General features: G+C 36.6%; 4 long non-coding RNA genes across 4 annotated transcripts; 1 reads left to right on the forward strand and 3 right to left on the reverse strand.

The window, feature by feature from the left end:
• Positions 1 to 678, reverse strand: LOC128157228 (uncharacterized). The gene is made up of 3 exons (XR_008239807.1): positions 613 to 678; positions 329 to 349; positions 1 to 249 (listed from the first exon to the last, which is right to left on the reverse strand). It is a non-coding gene; the product is annotated as an uncharacterized LOC128157228 (long non-coding RNA).
• Positions 679 to 2,712: 2,034 nt separating this feature from the next.
• LOC128191499 (uncharacterized) lies at positions 2,713 to 3,277 on the reverse strand. The gene is made up of 3 exons (XR_008244435.1): positions 3,246 to 3,277; positions 3,133 to 3,156; positions 2,713 to 2,989 (listed from the first exon to the last, which is right to left on the reverse strand). It is a non-coding gene; the product is annotated as an uncharacterized LOC128191499 (long non-coding RNA).
• Positions 3,278 to 6,271: 2,994 nt separating this feature from the next.
• On the reverse strand, positions 6,272 to 6,873 carry LOC128157262 (uncharacterized). The gene is made up of 3 exons (XR_008239810.1): positions 6,786 to 6,873; positions 6,666 to 6,691; positions 6,272 to 6,531 (listed from the first exon to the last, which is right to left on the reverse strand). It is a non-coding gene; the product is annotated as an uncharacterized LOC128157262 (long non-coding RNA).
• A 3,413-nt stretch (positions 6,874 to 10,286) lies between these two features.
• On the forward strand, positions 10,287 to 11,143 carry LOC128156378 (uncharacterized). The gene is made up of 3 exons (XR_008239708.1): positions 10,287 to 10,382; positions 10,769 to 10,796; positions 10,884 to 11,143. It is a non-coding gene; the product is annotated as an uncharacterized LOC128156378 (long non-coding RNA).
• Positions 11,144 to 21,426: the final 10,283 nt, after the last annotated feature.

Below are 21,426 nucleotides of genomic sequence, written 5' to 3' on the forward strand. Positions count from 1 at the left end.
TATTACTTTAGATTTATTTCAAATTCTTTCGATGCTTCGAACATGTTAACCAGAATTACATTGTTGTTTGCATTTTCCAAATTTCCTCTCGCACTTGTCCCTACACTGCCTTCTGTCCGCTAGTGGTCCCGAGGAGCAGTCACTTTCGCATCTGTCCCTCTTGTTCTTACATTTATTTTTGCAGTTGTTGGCTGACACAGTGGTCATCATCACGAGGCCGATGACCAGCAGGACGATCAGAAACTTGGTCTACAACAATATGGAAGTGAAACAGATTTAGTCCTTGGGAGGAGCAGTTCATAGTGATAAATGTCATGTTTATACTTACATTCATGTTTATGCTTTTATCCTGAAAAAGAAAAAATAACTTTAAAAGCAATCTTTCATTATATTGTAGGAAAATATAACATATCACAATTGATATTAAGGGGTCAAATTTTAATTTGAGTTAAGTTTTCCAGAGCTCCAACGGTTCAGGAAAATATAAAAAAGTTTCTTGCTATGTCAAATGCCCACAAACTCATCTTTTATCTAAGTTATGAATTGTAACGACATTGTTTTCAGATATGATATTTAAGTAAAAAAACCCAACCAGATCAATTTTCTACTTACAGTTGAAGTCTGTTGAAGCAGTCTGATTGGCAAAATCCTCGCGCGGTTTATATACAAAAATCTAACCCTAAAATTGATGGGCAATGGTCAAGGCCAATATGTCAAAATTATTCAATAATGTAACATATTGGTCGATTATCAAAATAACCCATTTATGGTAATTACTATGTCATGAAATAATCAAATTATTCAACGAATGATTAGTATGTTTACATACACGTAGTTGTTACAAAGTGCAAAGGTTTCTTTATACTTCAGTGATTGAACAAGTATTGAAATTTATTGATAATTATCACAACCACCACAACCATTCTTATTCTCAACAAGCATATTTTTGCAGTTTTTTATCACGTGGATTGAGTCATAAGCTAAATCAAGCAGAAATTATTTACTATATTGATAGAAAGTTACAGGATAGTCAAAAAATCTAATTTAAGATTAAACAGCATATTTTGAATAGCCCTGCATTTGTAGTAAAAAAAAGGACAAATGAGTTTACATATTCCAATATACAATAACTTTATAGCTAGATCAAGAATCGAACCTGGAACTCATGCAGTTCCAGGCAGAGCTCTTATACTGAGCTACCAAGGTCAATATCACTGCACTCTCCAGATATCCCCAACTACAGAAATTTCTCGTCTGTTTTATGATATTTCAAATTCTGAGTAAAAATCAACAACTATGCATTATGCAAGTAGTGGAAAACCCAGTGTTATCAAGAGCTATACAGTTAAAGACAGACGCTTGATAAGAAGTTCATTAACATGAGTAAAAAGAAGTTTATGACCAGAGAGACGCAACCAAACAAGACGAGACTATAGAAACTTGAATATTCAATGTTTTCAAAATGTTTAAAGCTAGTAATCTTATTAATCATTTCATTTTATTCTATTATAAATACTGCATTTTCACCAACCCCACCAGTCAACGGCGATGTATCTGATAAGAGTGTAAAAATACAACAGCATTACTAAGGAGATCAACATAATCTCTATTCCTGTATTTTTTGGTTATGAAACGTACAATTTTTGCACCGACTTGCAACTCAATTAAAGCTTCATGGTCTACTTTTATGGCAATCACACTTTCAGAAAATTTTCAATACAAACCAATTAAATCAGAAAGTTATAGTCTTTCGCCTATTAACACCAGGAAAATGGATATTCTTTCAAAGTCAGAAAACTAAAAGTAAATAAAAATAATTTCTTTATGGACATAAAAAAAACAAACCAAAATGCATCATGGGAATGTTAACGAATGGGAACCGTTTGGTTTTGTCCCCCAAATGATTGGGTTTACTCAACCCGGATGTTATGCATCGATTGTAAACATAACAAACTTCAAAAATAAAAGTGAACAAAATATACACAGGTTTATATTTGATTTGCCAGAATACTACTCCTATTTAGATTCTATTAAAATATATGTCAAAGTCGTAACTAATACAATCATTCCCGCCTTGAGGAAAGGGGCGACTTTTTGATATGAGGCGAAATAACGTGATACCTTTTTATATGTCGTTTGTTTTGTAAAAAAAAAATGTACATCATTTTTTCATTGAAATATGACTTAATTGACCAAACATAACCGTCGTTTAAAAGCGTACACAACATTTGATATATAATCAGACCAAGCAGCTTTAAATTGCAAATAAATTCATGATATATCATAGGTAATGAGTGTATGTAATGAATTTCATTTAATCAATTCTTGAAAGCTATATACTTTACTGCTGTTTGATTTATACTATAATTTAGTAAACGTTGTTTCATACCAACATCCAATAAAGAAAATATTTTTCGTCGATTTAGGTTATTTACATCTTGATGTTATCAGTTAATTTTCAGAACGATTTGTAAAAGTGAGCTTTCATTTTTAAATCAACCTTAAAGCTGCTACATCTTCACGATAGAAAAATATATGCATTTTGAAATGTTGTTAAATAATATCTTGTGTGTTATGTGTCAACTCAGTCTATTGCCCTTTTATCACGTTATGTGTCTCATACATTTGCGTGTCATTATCAGAAATAATTATAAATGAAATATATTCTAGATAGATTATAAGCATTGTAATTATACTAAAAATAAAAAAAAATTACATAAAATATTTTATTCAATCACAATTGATGACAAAACAACATGCTTTGTTCTGAGACTCCTTGGTGGTCTTTTTACTATTAGTTACATTTTGCATTGCATCTTTTAAATCTCCTCTTGCATTTCATCCCGCAGGTTACTCGCTGAATTAAGGGTTCCCAGATACACCGATTTTCACACCAATTTTGCTTTTGTCCGCAAATCTCAGTACATGTTCTAGCCGAAACTGATCTCATGGTTAAAGCAAAAACCAAAAGGACAATCAAAATCCTTCTCTAGAAAATCATTAAATACAAAAAGGGGTCATCAGAGCAAAGAGATATGAAGAATAAAATAGCGGTAATTAAAACAGTTGTTTATAAACCCTGCATAATTAGAAATCAACAGATAACATTTTGATAATTACGGAAAAACTTACATCCATTGCGATTGAAGGAAGCACCTGATCAATTGAAAAGAAAAAATGATAAGTTTTATGCATTCGAATAAGTATTAAATATTTCCAAGTTATATGTTTAGTACTAGATTTACCTTGATGTTATGTTTAAGTTTAGTTATTGATAATGTTAGAAACCTCCTCTACGTATATATAGAGGTCTTACATAAATGATATACAGGTATGTTCAATTGCCAGACATTCTGAGATAGATTGCTAGTGTAACAGATGAATTTTAGTTCATGATACTGATGACCCCAGTCTCATTAATCATTAACAGCAACTTGAACTTTAATACCCTAAACTACGTTTGGCACCCTGCATAAAAGGGCATTATGTATCATGACTAATTTGTGTTGTCAAATCATTACTAGTTTGCATCACGGTATGAGATCAGCAGCTGAACAAATTAGTCAGCTTAATTGTCAAATAGAATTGGAAACAATATAATTTCTTAATTTTCAAATAGAACTTGGAAACAATATAATTTCTTATCTTTGAATCTGTTTTAATTTTCATACTTTACATACTTCATTTAAAGGGGTGTTGTGTCCATTTGTTGTGGCCATTTTTAACTATATTATAGTATATATAATGTACCAAATACTGTAAAACCCTCATTGAGATTAGTTTGGATCACTGGCTATATTGATTTATGTACTATTGTGTCTGTTTAAAGATGCAGGATTTCAAAAGGGAAAAGGAAGGCTAAGATTTCAGTTAAGTTAGTTTTGAGTTATAATGAAATACCTGGTTACTTATTTTTCCCGAGGAGTTTAATCAAACTACAATAAATTAATTTATATGATAATTAAACATTTGTTCAAGTTCTTGCTAAAGTTGGTTGGCAACATTGTGCGATTGCTATACTTTTTTGGCCCTGTGCGTCCAAATAGTAAATAGAATTTACTATATATTTTTCAAAAAACCCCAATCATTTGTTGACACGTAACAGGAAGATTATCCAAACCATTAAGGACTTGATGCTCAACAAATTATCTATATGTTTTTTATTTGATTTTTCGCCATAAACTTTTTTATTTAGGAAGGTTACTTTGAATGTTTTCCCTATATCGAACGGACAAATCAACAATATTAAGAAGGTATGTGGTGATAACAGTGTTCAAAATCAAGAGTCCAAAGGAAAAAAACAAAACAGGAGCAAAGCCAATACGAACCTTTATAAAGAGAATTGAAAGCATGAACAGGTGCTATGGAGGAATAAGCATTCTCTGCTGACCGGTTACACTCGTCGTGTGCTCTTTGTCGTAATCGGGAAAACGGAAAAGTCCATAGACAATTAGAAAATAGCCTTCCTTATTTTCACCAAAATACTAGTATATCAATTGTCGTTTTAAATTTTGTGTTTGTTCAACATCAGAATTAGAGCTGTGAACGAGTTTTTGTTATTCCCCAGTACCGTTTATTACATCCTGTTTTGTTTTTATTTTTTTATATTTTTTTTGCATACGATGATGAAAATGATGCAAAACACATTAATCAGATTGAATGCAATTGATGTTTGTTGTCGTGTACAGAGGATTTAAAGTAAAACAATAACTATTTTAAAATCATGTAGAACGGTAATTTATCATATGTAAAAGTTTGGTTATTATATTTTAAATCTTACGCATAGTTCTTTGGTGTATAGCCGTTATGATTTAGAAAAGTTCCATTATACACAATTATCCATTGATATTTGATTTAAAATCTCAAAATCTGGATTCTTAAATGATTTAGCTATTATGGTAACGTTCTTTAAATATATCATTAAATTGCATTTTGAAAAATCAAGTGATTACATATTAACTGATCAGGACGCTAAAAATTACAGAAGACGTGTTATTTTTTGTTTTGATCGTGAGGAGTAAACTGTTAATAAGGATAGGTAGAGGGGCATCCGTTATTTATCAAAACAAATTATACACCCAAAATTGAATACAGATTAAATTTAACTATTCAGCCATTCGATTGCAAAAATTGCCAAGAACTTTTGAACTACATGTCACAGCATTGTTCTGTAGTCTTTACGGAAGCTGGGTGGTCAACAAACTAACCATCAGATTTACCTTGAATGTGTTGTGCCATAAACTAATACTGAGGGCAGAGAGAGGTGGGTGAGGCTTAATGGTAACACGTATATATAAGGAAATCAGTACGTAAGAAGTAAAATAGTGGTACTAAGGGCTGAAAAATTTTCTTCCAGCTCATTGGCGCCGCCATATTGGTCGCTATTTTGTTTGACAAAGTTCACTCAATTATTAAATGAGTGGCGCTTTCTATGTTAGTTATCAATTTACTTTATTAAAAACTTTCAAATTTTCCAAATGAAAGTAATCTAAATGAAACGATTGACTATGCAAACCAGACAGGTTTTTACAGTGCTTTAATCAGGAAATAAGACTGGTTTCAGGTATATTTTATCAAATTTTTAGATGGGAAAAAACATTAACATCAAGGAACCGATCATTTTAGATACTGAATAAAGTATAAAAGGAAAATTCATCAACTTGTATAATATATATAGATAAGCATTGAAAGAAGGGATAAAAAATTCTCGGAATCATGTACATTTCTTCGGTTTTTTCTGAAGACAACAAGATGAAGAGATGAAACAATATACACATCTCATTTTGAACTTTTGTAATACTTTCTTATTTGACACAATACATGCATATTGTATACACATGTATATATTCGTAGGTATTTTGATGTCATTTAATTTAGTGTTAAATGAAAAACCATGTACATCTTGAATCTTTAACATTTGCGATATGTGTTTTATTGGTTTACTTTCTATACAACCCACATTTGAATTTGTGTACATGTACTTACTTTATGTTATTATAAATTTCATGAAACGTCAGAGTGAATAGTGATGAAATGATAGATATTGAAAGCTGTCCGTTTATTCTTTATTTTTCTCATTTCATTTTATTTATTTATATTTATTTATTTTGGTTTAAGGGGAACTACAGGGTCGATGAATTTCTAAATTGCATCATTCGTTTTATGTGCTTTACAAGTTTGTACATCTCGAAAATGTCCATGCAATGAAACATCGGTTACAATCACTGTAAGAATATCATCATCTTAGAAGGATATCAAAAATAAGTCTGGGTGTTTGTTTTATAATTTAATCATGATAGATCAAACACAAATCACTTTATGATGGTCACTTTAGCCATAGTTGCATTGCGCCTTGCATCTTCTAAATTTCCTCTCACATCTCATCCTACAGTTTCTTCTTTGGAGTAAAGGCGCAAAATCACACCTTCTTTCACACCTGTTCCTCTGGCGTCTGCAAGATTTCCGACATGTTCTGGCGGAAACTGACGTCATTATTAGAGCAAAAACCAAAAGGACAACCAAAATCCTTCTCTAGAAATGTTTCACATACAAGAAAAGTTATTGCAACAAAAAGAGAAATAAATTACCAAATTAGAAATAAAACCCAACAAAATCAAGCATAATTTGAAATTTAAAAAAACGTTTCGCATTAACGGAAAACTTACATCCATTGTCTCTGATGCTAACAAGTCTGAAAAATTAAAAATAAGAAAATTTTATAAAATTAAAGTCTATTGAGCTTTTTTCAAGTTCTTTCTTAATTAGATATTTGGTACTATACTTACGACGATGTTTAGTTACTGGTGTTATTCAATACCTTTATTGGTAACATATATATAGAAGCCTAATTTGATTGATAGATGTTTAGTCGACCGATATAGTGAAATTAATTGGTCACATTACAAAGTGCTTATAGTTCACTATACTGGTGGCCTCAGCCTCATTAACGAGTGAAGTATCTATATATCAAGCCAGCAGCTGGACAAATCGACAGAAACCCCGGTACAGAACTTGACCATAACTGTGATGTCGTACATTTAAACTTTTGATAATTATATTTCTTTTGATATTGATTTATTAGCATAATTAACTTTAAGGGAATTGTCGAGGTTATTTCTAGACAATGGTAATTTTTTTATGATAAAGATATCTGTGTAAAGATTAAGAGAACAATCAAACGTTGTATCTAATAAATCTTATTTTCTCCTAACAAGAATGGACGTAGTTTCTTTGGCAATTAATTTTAAGGTCAAGATCTAGGAAATGATTCGAGCGGGTCTCTTTACTTTCCAAATTGTGTTTTTTCAATAGCATCACCCTTGTGAAATTTCCATGCTTCACTTGCATAGCTCAATACATTGCCTACATATGTATCCTTCAAATAATGATAAAGGAGTAACATGGTTAGAGTATACATTTTTCATTTTTTTTTTCATAAGCTTAAGGTGGATTGTCCCTCTGATAAGAGAGATAACTTCTGTAGAAAATAATATCACTTTGTTTCTGTTAACTCACAATTATTAAGGCATGTAACAGGTCGAGACCACTATAGTTTGTGACGTCGGCATAAATTTGCATACTAAATTAGGCATATGTTTACTTTTATTGACAAACCAATCAGGTGAATGAGTTGCAAGACATTGTGGGCTACTACAAGTTTCGGTGTATACAAAGCGTATTAAAAATATATACCATTTTGAATTGTCCTTTGGAAATTCATTTTGAATGATTTTCCAGAATTTATGAAAGTAATATGGACAATTATGTCTGAACTTCAATTTCTATGCTCACATTTAAAAAATATTGCATTTGAGGACTTATATCAACCTATTTAAATACCCCATTGTGAATGTTTAAAAGAGAGGTACGTCCTATTGAATTAAAAGCAGTGAATACTTGTTTTTTTTTTTCACGTGATACCCCATATTTGGGACAACATTAGTAGAACGTGCGTTGATATTTTTCTTCAGGGACATTCATCAGAATGCTTAACGGACAAACTACTTTATGCTGCATATAGCTTGCGCTTCTGCGTTTGTATATTTATGCATTTCTACTACCGTGGCTATTCACGTATGTTAAAAATGTACAGTTACCTGTATTTATTTCTAGTGCACAATGAAAAAGTCGACAATTCACAAATGTGATGTTTTTTTCTTATCAAAATATGTTTGTACTTGTATGCGTATGTTTGTCAGTCGTTGATACTGATCATTTTTTAAGCAACAATTAATCAACTAAAACAACAGTGTTTTTTAATGTGAGCATGGAACAAAGTTATTGGTACGTAATCTTTCCTTTATCACCTTCTAAAGTAAAAATCAAGATATACAAAAATTCCGGCAAGCAATTAAATATTGTGTATAAAACAGACAAATACCACGTGCGTTTGTTGAATCGTAAACACGTTATAGACCGTCATGCATTGCAACTCATTCACTGGATTGGAGAATCTGTTTGCCGAAAATACTATCACGTGTTAAATATGGCTATCCATATAAGGTAGTGTACCCGACCTGTGTAACAACAAGGGAGGTGGTGCTGGGTCCTAATTCATGTTGGAAGGCGATACACTTATTTAAATTTAAATATGTAAAAAAAAAATTGACCGAAACGAAATGAACCCCAGGGCTTTATGAAGCAGGGGGCAAAAAAGTAAAGAAAACTTTTACAAAATATTACAAGAAATGTATCATAATGATAAAGTATTTATGAGGCAATGTATCTACATGACTATTTCTCCCCCTACCAATCCCGGTGGATTAATTCTTTTTTTTAAATATAACAAAATTTTATGTACATGTTCAGTACATGTACAGTTGATGTTTGATGTTTTAGGCCAGAGAATATTTGGATGGAATGTTTTTATTTCTTTATCTATAGCTCGTTCACGGAGCTGAATGAATTATAATTGGGAAAAATGTGACTAAGACAATTACAAACTCTATACTTAGTTATGATCGTTTAAAACTTATAACATTTCAAATGTTTAAAATTTAATAAGGCTTTTCTATTCTGAGGGAGCAGATATGGGAAAACAAAATTAAAAAACCCAATATCTCATTTGATTCAAGACAATAAATCCCTATATTAATATTATACCAATTACTGGAAGATTATTCGCTTCATCCTATTGTTGTGTTACAACAAAATTTATGCTATGGTTTAAATTTTTAGGATTTCTTAATATATGGATCCATTTACTATTATCTTATTCAAATTTGAAAACAGAAAACCTTTTTCTGAAAATCTAGAAACTGTGGCAATTTATCATGCAGTGTATGTAAAACATGTATGTAAAACCTTTAAAAGTCTATGATAAAGAAAGATAACTCTTGCAGATTGAAGCAATTTTTGTTGCAAACCTATACAACAAAGTGCTATTCTGAACTTAAATGCAGCGCTTTAATATGTTTTGTAATATGATATGAAAATGTATATAACTATATATTATTTTCATATACATTTTGGATTTTTAATTTTATGCTGCGATGGTAAAATTTTGCTTTTTCTAATCGCTATGTCTAGTTTTCTTCATATTATGATTAGACACATTATCAATTTTTGAAAAATCTAGCAGCGCTTCATCACTTTATTTTTGTTTCATATGAATCGATTGATATTGACTTTGATGAAAATCAATATGAATTTTTTTTAAATATATATGGCAAAATTAATAGCAGAGGGATATTACACCTTAAACATACATTTTCTTTCTTGGGATGCCAGTTGTAATTGGAATTTAAAAAAGCTACCAGTATATGAAAGTGTTAGCCCTATATAAGTACATGTAAATTAATTAACAAATTCAATCTCTTCCTTATTGTACAACCACCTTTCAGTTTGTTTCAAACGACCAGATTTTCTAAAAAGTACTATTTTTGTTTTACAAACATTGACTGATAATTTCCAGTCATTGCAATATTAATGAAATGTATCAAGCATATTATGTAAGCCCTCCGGAGATTCAGATAATAAAGCCATGTCATCAGCATACATCATTAAAATAGTGATACTTTTTGGAGTATGATATCTTCAAAATTTGACATCATGTATGAATTCTTAAATTCATTCAAAACTTTAAAAAATGTAAAATAAGTCCTACTCTTAAAGATCAATTTAAAGATTTGCCAGACTGTTTGTAATTGGGTCACTGTGCAATGTGATTATCCACCAATCTGATACATTCTTAAATATTCGGTCATTCTTGCCTTCACCTTTGTCCATAGGATACCATGTCCCTGACCACTGTCATTCACCAATTTGTTACATTATTCAATCGTTCGGTCATCCTGACCCTCTTCATCAATCACGCAGTTTGGTTTCTATATATAAGCCGTCCTGGGACTCCATCCAGCAGGTTCTGTGTGCAGACTTCAAGGGTGAGTACATTTATTCTAAGTCTATCCAAATTAACTTTAAGGAGTCAAGGCGGTCAACAATTTACCAATCAGGCGTACTTTAATAATTTTAGATTTGGTCTTGAAGTATCATTTGGTAGAGAAAATCCATTTTTTTTTTTTTTTGGTTTCTTATATACAGAACTCTTCTTATCAAGGAGATTTGAATATTATACTCTGTCTAAAAATAGCAATGACCACCAAGCCCTTAAATGAGATTTATGAAAACGCTATAATACAATGCTGATAAAGTGTCATTATGAAGTTGGATAGATGTATAAATCACGTTACATGAAAATAAGTAAAATAACATAAGAGTAAAATGTGAGAGAAGCATTGAGAGTTATTCCTAATGTTTGACATTTCAGGTGAAACAACCAGCGAGTCAACATGAATGTACGTACTAAACCAAAACCGTATGTTGTTAAGTAATTTCAAAAAATTCAGTATTATGTATTGTAATTGAATTATCTAACGTTGTAGACCAAATTTCTGATCGTCCTATTGGTCTTCGGCCTCGTGATGATGTCCACGGTGTCGGCCAATGCCTGTAAGCGGGGATGTAGGGCCCAGAGGGACAACTGCCAGAACAACTGCCTCTCGCGGCCCCTTAGTGAGAGGAGGCAGTGCCGTGACAGGTGCGAGAGGAAATTCGGAAAATGCAAACAACAGTGTAAATCTGGTTGAGATGTTTCAAGCATCAAAGAATAGAATTCAAAACAAATAAATGAATGAGAATTGTGTCGATCTGTTTAATCCTATAAACTAAAGTAAACATTGGTTCTTGATCAATATTCTTCAGCACAATGTTAACGTTTTATCATTTTGGTACTTATGACATTCGAAAATTTAGCAATTGACTGTAAAAGGCAACACAAACGGAAAATTTTAACAGAGAATATTTTGTTTAAACACATAGCTGAACACAGTAGAAAGTGAAAATGTGAACAGTTTACAACAACGACAACGACGACAGACAACCGATATCTTGATCAGAAAAGCTCAATCAATCAACTATACAATAGATTACATAACTGATGTGCTAGAAGACAGAATTAAACCCTTTTAAAGTGGCAGTCTTTAGTTTATAAGAATATATACTTAGCACAACCCTTTCGAAGCAATGCTATTGAACAATATTACTAATATGATAATTAAGAGGGGTGGATGGCTGATGCCATTTTTAGACAGTGGCTATAAATAGCCACGGTCTATTGCTACGGTCCTGACCGGAAGAGTATTTCTCACGGGGACCCTAGCGGATAACGAACGATAACTCTGTTAGGTATGCAGTGTTACACGCAATTTTTTATCTATGTGTCGATTTCAGTATAATAACTAATTTTAATCTTATCAGATATTTTAAGCATTATAGCTGCTAATCATTTTGTACATATATGTAAACAATTTATGAAATTGTGTTTTATTTTAAATGAGCCGTTTGTATGACCCTGTCTGCTTACGCGGTATCGATAATTTATGCACCAACTGCCAGTTGTGACGTTAAACTCTGTATCAGGACTGCATAAACTATATCACTGCGATAATTGGCTAAGAGATCTCACAATAATCGCTTCTTGTTTTTTTTTTATGATGTAAACAATTGTCAGAAACACACACAATTTAAAAAGGTTTGCCATTTCATATTTTAGCAAGTATGCTTCATCGATAAATTCATTCATTTTCAACGCATTAATTTTAGTTGAGGAAGTATATTTATTCTTTTGTAGCTTATTCTAAAGAATTCACAAGAGATACTGATAATGAATATTAGATAATTTTATTGAACTTCAACCGATCAATGGCACACTTTCTTCTACAAGTGTTCATGTGTTCTTTTAACAAACAAAAAACTTGAAATTTACGATACAAATGTGTTTAATTTTGGACTATCATGTGATTTACCTAATTTTGTAACCCACTCAGTCTGTAGGAACATTAATATTATTACAGGCACCTCAATATTCATCAGACAAAATTTACTACTGATGTTGACGCTTTACTTGCTGTTGACTTTCTCTCAAACACGCTAATCGATCGACCTCGGATTGTAAAATTCACTTGCAAATCAAGTCGCCATTTTACATGTACATGTATAAACAAACAACATTTTACGATGTTTCAAAGATTTTCAGTTCAGATTTTTTGTAAGCAAATAAGGGATTAAAGACATGCTGTAAAACTTCTTATGGATTTCACGGCGTATCAGCTCGTGTATCTCTAATTTGAAGCAAACGCTAGCTTTTTTTGTGAGAAAAAACAATCGGTTCAACTCATGCAATATTCCATATACATTTATGGTACATTGTGAACGGTAATGTAAGATATAATAATTTTGTTCACTTAACAGTTTCTGACGAATTTTTCACACTAAACTGAAATAACGCAATTTGATGAGCGAAGTACAATCTGTGACTTTAAATCCATATTCACCCGTCTCTGCTATTGGAGAACCTTTTCTTTGGTTTTGGGGGATTTTTTCGCAAACAGATAACATTTATTTCACATGTACATAAATATCAACCCTTTTGTTCTCAAATAATTTTTAACTCGCGAGTACAACCCTATTTTGAGCTTTTTTCGACATTTGTTTCCATTTACAAATAGGCGGGCCTATATAAATGCGCCAGTTTGTTGCGACTCGCAATCGAAATAAGTGTCATCACTCAACGAAATGCTACATCGGCAGTAGCGTATACATCCATGCTATATTTGCGATAAATAATGAAACATGAAGGTAAAAAATGTGCTTCATTAAGATGACTGTATTATTCTGCTGAGCTACAGAACTATATCTTTCCGGAAATATTGCCGGGATTTGCGGACCGTAGATCTATTGTATAGACTATAGTACATGCAAAGAATAAAATGAAATTTATATACACAGCTGTACGGTCAGAAAAACACGCGTTTAACTTGGATTTTGTTTGTTTTGGTGTTTTTTAAAACTAATTTTGAATAATTAATCTATATTTCTTGTAAGTTTACAAGAAAAGTTTAATGTTGCAAGTAAATTATGCGTGTTAAAGTGTACTGAGAAGCGATAAAATATACATGTGACTTTCCCAAATTCATTCAAATAATTTGAATAAATCTATAGCTAAATACAATTAGACCAATGTACTTTAAAACGTTGATTAATTAAACTGCCGCGACTGAATATTGTATGATATTTTTTTCTCAAATTTTTATTCACTTTCGTTGTGAGCAAATGGAAATAATCAACTTCAGTCGAAGATAAAATATTGATTGACTCTTCTGTTTCATGATGACGTGCATTCCAAAAGCAATACCAGTTTTATCAAACAGGTTCTTGCAAACCATTCCGTTTTCTGTACACCTAAATTTATAACTGACTATGAGGACAAAAGCAAGTGTGATGATCCACAAGCAAGTGTGATGATGCACCTTTTTCCACGTGAAAAAATTGAGGGAAAATGCTGTCGAGAGGGAAAATAAACAACTACATGTATGCCCAAATAGTTAGTAAAAACCTGATAAGTACATGTATTTTATCATACTAAAGCTTTATTTGTTCTCGTTACTTTGAGAAATCCACAATATCTTTAAAGCACAAAAGTCCAATCCACACTTTTCAAAAGTTGTTCCCCTTTGCAGGGTTAACCCAAAGGTCAAAAGGGAAATAACCAAAATTCCCCTTCTTTATACAATCAAATAGTTTGGCGTACTGTGATGAAATCGCTTTGGATTTGATTTATTCATTCAATATGTGGTGGCAACCCACATATTTAATAAGTCATTCTAGGGCAATCAAAATACATTTGTGTAGTACATGTATTTAATATCAACTGATATAGATACAAACATATAGATACAAGCATATAGATAGAAACTTCTATACTACAAAGGCTATTGTGATAAATCTATGGATTTTCCCCAAAAGATGACGATAAAGAGACACAACATTTGTAAAATGTGGATTGTGAACACAACTACGACTTCCACATATTTATCCATGTAAGTAACTCACGACCAGTTGTGCTATTACATGTATGAGACGCTGGCTGTGGATTTTCGACAACAATAATTTACATACATGTAATCCGGCAAATGTTTCCACATGCGCACACATTCCGCTTGCATAAGTAGTTCTTATAAAAGCTTGAAGCTTTGGTTTAGTATTTATATAACATTTCACTCAGTTTTATTTCAATTCATTTACCTTAAGAGATGCAAACATACATTAAATACAGTTCGACCTGTTAATTCAAGAATGCACATTTTGTCTCACTCGTAAGAATTTCGATCGAAAGATTCATTCAGTAATGCAGTGAGGTATAGAATAGGGTACTTTTTATATCCTATAACCAGGCACTATAACCAGGATGTGCGCATGCGTGAACCAACTTTCCATCGGGATCGGTAAACGATTGGGAGAAAATTCGAAAGCTATTTGGAGGAACTTCGAACTGATATATGTGCAATTTAAAAATGCGATTTTTATATGAAAAATATGATCAGAAGTGATAAAAATGTTATGTACATTAGATTTTACACCAAAAAATTAAATAAATAATTGAGAGAACAATCAAAATCAATGTTACAGGAAAACAACAGGCACTTAGCATCGGAGGGGGGGGGGGGGGGGGGGTTGGAATGGGGGCAGGGACAGGGGGACGGGACTGCCCCCCCTCCAGCACACGTTTTCTCGCAGCAAATATTTTTCTTGAATTTACTTATAAAAAAGTAAATTAACATACAGTTGCACCCCCCCCCCCAATGTTTTTGGGACCATGTAAAATTTGAAATGAAAGAGAGGAAATAAACTGTGAAATTGAAGTTAAAGGTACACTTAGCCCCCTACCCCCACGGATTAGGATTTTCAATTATTTAAAAAGTATTTTTGAGTTGGGGGTTTATTCAAGGCAAGATTGGATGAGTCTGCCCTCAACCCACTTTGCTACGATGTAAGGTGCCTGAACAAAATATCATGGTTTCATTACATACATGTATGCTAGTATAAAGACTTTATCTAAACCAATATTATCTCGTGCATTGTTCCTTTCACCAGGTTCTCCAAACACCTTAGTCCAAAATAAATAAAAAAATCCAAGACTAGGAGGGGACAAAAGGAGAAATCTAATTTCCTCTTTTTTTACTCAGGACCTATTTTGTTGGGGGGGGGGGGGGGGGGGATTTGGTGTGAACAGGTCACTGACCCCTTGTAGATCTACCCATGACCTATCACCAGGGTCTGTATACACATAACCAGGGTCAGTATACCCATCACCATGGTCTCCAGGGTCAGAGTACGTATCACCAGAGTCTGTGTGCCCATTACCAGAGTCTGTACACCCATAACCACGGCCAGTATACCCATCACCAGGGTCTCCATACCTATCACCAGGGTCAGAGTACGTATCCCCAGAATCTGTGTGCCAATCACCAGAGTCTGTACACCCATAACCAGGGCCAGTATACCCATCACCAGGGTCTCCATACCTATCACTAGGGTCAGAGTACGTATCACCAGAATCTGTGTACCCATCACCAGAGTCTGTACACCAATAACTAGGGTCAGTATACCCATCACCAGGGTCTCCATACCTATCACCAGGGTCAGAGTACGTATCACCAGAGTCTGTGTGCCCATCACCAGAGTCTGTACACCCATAACCAGGGTCAGTATACCCATCACCAGGGTCTCCATACCTATCACCAGGGTCAGAGTACGTATCACCAGAGTCTGTGTGCCCATCACCAGAGTCTGTACACCCATAACCAGGGTCAGTATACCCATCACCAGGGTCTCCATACCTATCACCAGGGTCAGAGTACGTATCACCAGAGTTTGTCTGCCCATAACCAGGGTCTGTATACCCATCACCAGGGTCTCCATACCTATCACCAGGGTCAGAGTACGTATCACCAGAGTCTCTGTGCCTATCACCAGGGTCTGTACACCCATAACCAGGGCCAGTATACCCATCACCAGGGTCTCCATACCTATCACCAGGGTCATTATATCCATCACTAGTGTTTGTGTGCCCAACAACGGGGTCTGTACACCCATCACCAGGGTCAGTTTACCAATCACCCGGGTCTGTACACCCATAACCAGGGTCAGTATACCCTTCACCAGGGTCTTCATATCTATCACCAGGTTCAGAGTGCGTATCACCAGAGTCCCATAACCAGGGTCAGTATACCCATCACCAGGGTATGTACACCCATAACCAGGGTCAGTATACCCATCACCAGGGTCTCCATACCTATCACCAGGGTCAGAGTACGTATCACCAGAGTCTGTGTGCTCATCACCAGGGTCTGTACATCCGTAGCCAAAGTCAGTATACCTATCACCAAGGTCTCAATACCTATCACCATGGTCAGAGTACGTATAACCAGAGTTTGTGTGCCCATCACCAGGGTCTGTACACCCATAACCAGGGTCAGTATACCCATCACCAGGGTCTCCATACCTATCACCAGGGTCAGCGTGCGTATCACCAGAGTCTGTGTGCCCATCACCAAGGTCTGTACACCCATAACCAGGGTTAGTATACCCATCACGAGGGTGTCCATACCTATCACTAGGGTCAGAGTGCGTTTCACCAGAGTCTGTGTGCCCATCACCAGGGTCTGTACGCCCATAACCAGGGTCAGTATACCCATCACCAGGGTCTCCATACCTATCACCAGGGTCAGAGTACGTATCACCAGAGTCTGTGTGCCCATCACCAGGGTCTGTACACCCATAACCAGGGCCAGTATACCCATCACCAGGGTCTCCATACCTATCACCAGGGTCATTATATCCAACACTAGAGTTTGTGTGCCCAACAACGGGGTCTGTACACCCATCACCAGGGTCAGTATACCAATCACCCGGGTCTGTACACCCATAACCAGGGTCAGTATACCCATCACCAGGGTCTTCATATCTATCACCAGGATCAGAGTACGTATCACCAGAGTCTGTGTTCTCATGACCAGGGTCTGTACATCCGTAGCCAAAGTCAGTATACCCATCACCAGGGTCTCAATACCTATCACCAGGGTCATAATGCCTATCACCAGAGTCAGAGTACGTATCACCAGAACTGTAAACATATCACCTTGGTCATTATACCTTTTAGTAGGGTCAGTGTTCGTAGTACTAGGGTCTGTGTGCCCATTATCATGGTCTGTATATTCATAACGAAGGTCAGTTTACCCTTCACCAGGGTCTTAATAATTTTCACCAGGATAGTGTACGCATCAATAGGGTCAGTGCGCCCATCACCAGGGTCAGTATACCTAACACAACAGTCAGTGCACTTATCATTAGGGTTTGTATATCCATTACCTGAGTCAGGTAATACTGACCCTGTTGATAAGTAGAGTGACCCTGGTGATAGGTATACTGATCCTGGTGAAGATTACACATACCTTGGTGATACGTACACTCATGATCCTTGTGATAGGTATACTGATGGTGATGTTTATACTTACCCTGGTTATAGATTTTGAGATTCTGGTGTTACGTATGCTGACCTTATAATATCTACACTTTTGTGTATACCGACTCTGGTGATGGATACATACTGACCCCTGTGATTGGCTACAGACCCTTGTGATACGTACACTGACTCTGTCGATAGGTATACTGACCCTGGTGATAGAGAATGTGATAGATATACTGGTGATAAATGTACTGACTCTTGTGATAGGTATACTGACCTTGGAGATGGGCCCTCAGACCCACGGATGCGTACACTGACACGGCCGTTAGGTAAACTAACTCTGGTGATAGGTAATAGGTACAGTTATCCTGGTGAAAGTCTACTGATCAAAGTAATGGGTGTACACACCCTGATGATAAGTGCACTGACTGTTGTGATAGATATACTGACCCTAATAATGGGCACACAGACCCTATAGATTCGTAAACTATTCCTGGTGATAAGTATTTAGACCCTGGAGGTGGGCATACTGGCCCTGGTTATGGATGTACAGACTCTGGTGATGGGCACACAGATTCTGGTGATACGTACTCTGACCCTGGTGATTGGTATGATGACCCTGGTGATGGGTATACTGACACTGGTTATGGGTGTACAGACTCTGGTGATGGGCACACAGACTCTGGTGATACGTACTCTGACCCTGGTGATACGTATGGAGACCCTGGTGATGGGTATACTGACCCTGGTTATGGGTGTACAGACTCTGGTGACTGACACACAGACTCTGGTGATACGTACTCTGACCCTGGTGATAGGTATGGAGACCCTGGTGATGGGTATACTGGCCCTGGTTATGGGTGTACAGACTCTGGTGATTGGCACACAGATTCTGGGGATACGTACTCTGACCCTGGTGATACGTATGGAGACCCTGGTGATGTGTAACTGACCCTGGTAATGTGTATACAGACCCTGGTGATAGGTCATGGATAGATCTATTAGGGGTCAGTGACATGTTCACCCCCTTATACCCCCCCCCCCCCAAACAAAATAGCTCCTGAGTAAAAGAAAAAAAATATAGATTTCACCCTCTCCCCCTCCTTGTCTTGGATTTTTTATTGTTGGTTATGTGTATACTGACACTTGTGATGGGCACACAAACTCTGGTGATACGTACACTGACCCTGGTGATAGCTATGGAGACCCTGATGATGGGTATTCTAACCCTGGTCATGAGTGTACAGACTCTGGTGATAGGCACACAGACTCTGGTGATACGTACTCTGACCCTGGTGATAGGTATGGAGACCTTGGTGATGGGTATACTGACCCTGGTTATTGGTGTACAGACTCTGGTGATGGGCACACAGACTCTGGTGATACGTACTCTGACCCTGGTGATAGGTATGGAGACCCTGGTGATGGGTATACTGGCCCTGGTTATGGGTATCCAGACCCTGGTGATGGGCACACAAACTCTGGTGACACGTACTCTGACCCTGGTGATAGGTATGGAGACCCTGGTGATGGGTATACTGGCCCTGGTTATGGGTGTACAGACTCTGGTGATGGGCACACAGACTCTGGTGATACGTACTCTGACCCTGGAGACCCTGGTGATGTGTAACTGACCCTGGTAATGTGTATACAGACCCTGGTGATAGGTCATGGATAGATCTATTAGGGGTCAGTGACATGTTCACCCCTTATACCCCCCCCCCCCAAACAAAATAGCTCCTGAGTAAAAGAAAAAAAATATAGATTTCACCCTCTCCCCCTCCTTGTCTTGGATTTTTTTATTGTTGGTTATGTGTATACTGACACTTGTGATGGGCACACAGACTCTGGTGATACGTACACTGACCCTGGTGATAGCTATGGAGACCCTGGTGATGGGTATACTGACCCTGGTCATGGGTGTACAGACCCTGGTGATAGGCACACAGACTCTGGTGATACGTACTCTGACCCTGGAGACCCTGGTGATGGGTATACTGACCCTGGTCATGGGTGTACAGACCCTGGTGATAGGCACACAGACTCTGGTGATACGTACTCTGACCCTGGTGATAGGTATGGAGACCCTGGTGATGGGTATACTGGCCCTGTTATGGGTGTACAGACCCTGATGATGGGCACACAGAATCTGGTGATACGTACTCTGACCCTGGTGATAGGTGTGGAGACCCTGGTGATGGGTATACTGACCCTGGTTATGGGTGTACAGACCCTGGTGATGGGCACACAGACTCTGGTGATACGTACTCTGACCCTGGTGATAGGTATGGAGACCCTGGTGATGGGTATACTGACCCTGGTCATGAGTGTACAGACTCTGGTGATAGGCACACAGACTCTGGTGATACGTACTCTGACCCTGGTGATAGGTATGGAGACCCTGGTGATGGGTATACTGGCCCTGGTTATGGGTGTACAGACTCTGGTGATGGGCATACAGACTCTGGTGATACGTACTCTGACCCTGGTGATAGGTATGGAGACCCTGATGATGGGTATTCTAACCCTGGTCATGAGTGTACAGACTCTGGTGATACGTACTCTGACCCTGGTGATAGGTATGAAGACCCTGGTGATGGGTATACTGGCCCTGGTTATGGGTGTACAGACTCTGGTGAAGGGCACACGTACAGACTCTGGTGATACGTACTCTGACCCTGGTGATAGGTATGGAGACCCTGGTGATGGGTATACTGGCCCTGGTTATGGGTGTACAGACCCTGGTGAAGGGCACACAGACTCTGGTGATACGTTCTCTGACCCTGGTAATAGGTATGGAGACCCTGGTGATAGGTATACTGACCCTGGTTATGGGTGTACAGACTCTGGTGATGGGCACACAGACTCTGGTGATACGTACTCTGACCCTGGTGATAGGTATGAAGACCCTGGCGATGGGTATACTAGCCCTGGTTATGGGTGTACAGACTCTGGTGATGGGCACACAGATTCTGGTGATACGTACTCTGACCCTGGAGACCATGATGATGGGTATACTGACCCTGGTTATGTGTATACAGACCCTGGTGATAGGTCATGGGTAGATCTTCAAGGGGTCAGTGACCTGTTCACCCCTAATACCCCCCCCCCCCCAACAAAATAGCTCCTGAGTAAAAAAAAAAAAAAGGAAAATAGATTTCTTCTTTCTTCCCCTCCTAGTCTTGGATTTTTTATTTATTTTGGACTAAGGTGTTTGGAGAACCTGGTGAATGGAACAATGCACGAGATAATATTGGTTTACATAAAGTCTTTATACTAGCATACATGTATGTAATGAAACCATGATATTTTGTTCAGGCACCTAGCATCGTAGCAAAGTGGGTTGAAGGCAGACTCATCCAATCTTGCCTTGAAAAAAAAAACCAACTCAAAAATACTTTTTAAATAATTGAAAATCCTAATCCGTGGGGGTAGGGGGCTAAGTGTACCTTTAACTTCAATTTCACAGTTTATTTCCTCTCTTTCATTTCAAATTTTACATGGTCCCAAAAACATTGGGGGGGGGGGGGGTGCAACTGTATGTTAATTTACTTTTTTATAAGTTAATTCAAGAAAAATATTTGCTGCAAGAAAACGTGTGCTGGAGGGGGGCAGTCCCG

This window comes from Crassostrea angulata, chromosome 7 (genome assembly GCF_025612915.1).
Source record: "Crassostrea angulata isolate pt1a10 chromosome 7, ASM2561291v2, whole genome shotgun sequence".
NCBI classification, from domain to species: Eukaryota; Metazoa; Mollusca; class Bivalvia; order Ostreida; family Ostreidae; genus Magallana; species Magallana angulata.